Source organism: Cuculus canorus, chromosome 8, assembly GCF_017976375.1.
Source record: "Cuculus canorus isolate bCucCan1 chromosome 8, bCucCan1.pri, whole genome shotgun sequence".
In the NCBI taxonomy this organism is placed as follows: domain Eukaryota; kingdom Metazoa; phylum Chordata; class Aves; order Cuculiformes; family Cuculidae; genus Cuculus; species Cuculus canorus.
In genome coordinates, this window is record NC_071408.1 from 26134309 (window position 1) to 26138017 (window position 3709).

Genomic DNA, 3709 nt, shown 5'->3' on the forward strand with positions numbered 1-3709 from the left:
ATGTGTATTTCTAAAGAAAATGAGGAAAGCGCAGTTTTCTTCCAGCATTATGTCCTGGTTGTGCCATTGATTTTTTTTTTATTTATTTATTTTTTCTCCAAAAAGCAGTTTTCAAATTAGAAGTAGCAGCTGTCCTTCCCATCATGCAGGTGAGGGTGCTTAGAGCCTACATGGAAACCTGAAATTCCCGGTTCGCTTAGGAAAGACATGAAAAATGGGTTTTGAAGTGGATTTTTTTTTGGTACATGTATAGACATAGCCGGTTAGCAAAAATATTATCGTTAATATCACGGAAGCCTAAAATGTCCTTTCTGCTTGGTGAACTAACAACCCCCCACCCAAAAAACCTGTCTTGTAGTGCAGGATCAAGTCGGGGCGATAGATTTATGTATATTCATATTTCATTTTGTTCTGAGATGCAAAACTTACGCAGAAAAAAAAAATAATAAAAGTCCGATTTCTGCTCCCTTCTTCCCCGTGATGGTTTTGAATTATTATTATTATTATTATTATTATTATTATTATTATTATTATCACTCATTTACTGGCGGAATTTGGCATTTCTTGCCCAGCCAAGCCGGGATTTGGTGTCGGACCCGGCGCCGGCCGCAAGTTTGCGGAGCCCCGAGGAGGATGAGGAGGCTCGGGAGGGAGTGAAGCCTTGGGGGGAGGACCCCCTCTTTCTGCAAACCCCCCCCTGCCGGGGCTGCCTCCCCTCCTGCATCCTTCCTTCGGCTCTCCGTGCTTTGGAGAAGAAACCCGTGTCATCTCGACGCAACCCGTACCCATTTCCTGATGCTTCGATACTCTGGGTGGGGGTGGGGGGGGGAACGGGATAAATCGTTTGTGCTGACAAACCGGGGTTACTTTCGCGATCTGCGCTAAATGCGCTGTTTACTCGTTTCTGCAAAGAGGAGCTGAATTAAGCGCAGTTATTTATTCGCAGGGGCTGGTTAAACAGCAGAATTCCTGCCTCTAGGGAGCACGGAAAGATTTTCTAAGGACAGAAAGAAACTCTTATTAATTCTTCGAGGAGAATTAATACTAAGGACGTATATTTCTTTTTCTTTTATCGAAGCGATCACAAAATCTCCCGCGCTAAAGAGCTCGGCGAGCAGAAAGGAATGACAATGGGGAAATCGCGGTCGGAGGGGTTGGGATTTTGTGCCTGGGCTGCAAGCGACAATTCAGAAAGCAGAGAGGAGCCCCGCTGCCCCCACCCCGCCGGGCACAGCCCCCCCTCACCTCGGCACACGGGGAGACCCTTCCCCGCTGCTCTAAACGAAGGAGCCCTGCAAAGTTTGCAGCTCCCTCGAGTGGATTTTTGCACCCCGGGGTTGAGGTTTGTGCCCCAGTTTCTGCGAGCTACAGGTCGGAGAGGGTGCCCCCAAGCCGGGCTTTGGGGGGTACCAGGGGCTTCTAGGGGGGTCATTGAAACGTGGGATACATCATCTGCCTGAGCTGTGTTGTCCCTCGTTTCAACTCGTTGTGCTTAGCGGAGCAGGGAAGATGCTGGTTGCATACGGGAATGGGGGGTCCCTTGGCAGAGTTACCCCCAAAAAGCCAGGAGGGTGATTCCCCTGTGGGTTTGGCAGGGTGATGCCCAGGGTACCCCGGGCACGACACCCCGAAAAACGCCCCCGAAAAAGCCATAACGGCGATCAAAGCGCCCTAGTTTCGCCCAATCAGTTTCCTGGCCAAAAAGCGAGTGGTTATTAATTAGGGGGTGCGGGGGGGAGGCAGTGCCGGGGGCTCCCCTCCTCCCTAGGGAGCGAGGGGGACTCCGGAGGAGCGAGGGCTGGAAGAGATGGAAATAGATTTAAATAGATTCACCCCATCCCTCTCTTTCCCGGGACAACCCTTGGTACCCCACAACCTCTGGGAGGAAAAAAAAAATTACATACAATAAAAATAAATACAAGAAAGTGGTGCTTGGAGCCTTCCAGTGTCCTGAGCCAGACCGACGCCCTCTTTTTCTTTTGGTCAGAATTTGTACAAAATATCAAGCTCAAATTAAAAGGTCCTCTTCCCCCCTCCTTATTCTTTCTTGTTCCCTTAATTCCTGTCTAAACGGTTTTGCTCTGGGAGAAGAAATCTTTTCTATAGGAGGGAGAGAGGGAAAAAAAAACCTTCAAGAAGAGAAGGGTATTATTGTTTTAATCCTCTTACCCGCAGTCATTTTAAAACAGGGTGTTTTGGAGCCTGAAATGGCGTCTCGTCTCCCAATCCCATCCTAAATCCTCCTGGGCTGGGAGAGAATCTAAAGGCAAGGAGCTGGCATCTATTAGCAATCTCTCTAAAGGCTTTAAACTGCTCTTTCTGCTGCGAAGGCATGGCAAAGCTGAAAAGCAAACACAACCAGCGCTCCAGTTATAGTGAGCTCTGCCAAATAACCAGCCCGACGGCTGGACGGGAAGGTACCTGCGAAACTCCCGCAGAGAGAGAAAGGAGGAAAGGGAGATAGAAGAAAAGGGAGAAAGAAGGAAAGAGAAAGAGGAAAGGGAGAAAGAAAGAAAGAAAGAAAGAAAGAAAGAAAGAAAGAGAAAGAGAGATGAAAGGGAAAAAGAGAGAAAGAAAGAAAGAAAGAAAGAAAGAAAGAAAGAAAGAGAGAAAGAAAGGGAGAAAGAAAGAGAGAAAGAAAGGGAGAAAGAAAGGGAGAAAGAAAGAAAGAAAGAAAGAAAGAAAGGGAGAAAGGGAGAAAGGGAGAAAGGGAGAAAGAAAGAAAGAAAGAAAGGGAGAAAGGGAGAAAGAAAGAAAGAAAGAAAGAAAGAAAGAAAGAAAGAAAGAAAGAAAGAAAGAAAGAAAGAAAGAAAGAGAAAGAGAGAGGAAAGGGAAAAAGAGAGAAAGAAGGAGAGAGAGAAAAGGGAAATCTGATTTTCTCTTTTTACATGCCGAAAAAAAAAATATTTCAGGGGAGGAAGAGTATAAAAAAAAATAAACTAAAAAGCAGGGGGATGCGTTAACGGGTCGTTCCCTCTCCACCCAAGCTCCGTGGCTTTCCGTCCTCGCCCGCTTTCCTTCCCTTTGCCTTTCCCGTTTCCTTCCACACGGGCAGAGCCGCTCGGGTGCTCCCGGAGCGGGGCTGCTTCGACGGGGCGGGCTGCGCGCTCCTCTGCGCTCCTTCAATTATCCCTGATTTTCTCTCTCTGCCTAGAGTCCTTGTCTCCCCAACATTCCCCCCTCGTTGTAAAGAGCAGCCGAGGGGTGCAGCAGGCTAAGCTGGGACAGCGAGGGGGCCGGAGGGGGGAGATCTGTAATTAACGCTGGGAGATTATCCCCCACCGGCATCTCCACGCAGGGGCCGTGAGGGAAAGGGAAACTTCAGGGTCTGCTCCAGCGTGGTACTAAGCAGGAGGTGCGGGGGGGGTGGGGGGGAGGCACGACTTCTTCCCTCCTTACAGACCCCATCACCCCCTCCCCGGCTCTGGATCTCGCCCTCCTCCCTCCACCGGCATCCCATCCGCTCCCAGGGATTTAATTAGGCGTTTACACCTCGGCTTGGAGTAAATGACTGGTAAGAAGTGTTGGGGGGTGGGGAGGGGATGATGATCGGGGGGGGGGGGGGGATGATGGGGAGGGGGGGTGTCTCAGCAGCCCCGTTTTGATTGACAGGGTGGAGGACCATTGAAAATCTTGCAGGGTAGCTCCCGGGTCGCTATGAAGCTCCTTTTAAAAATCCTTCTTCAATGCTGCCTCCCGGTAGATGGCA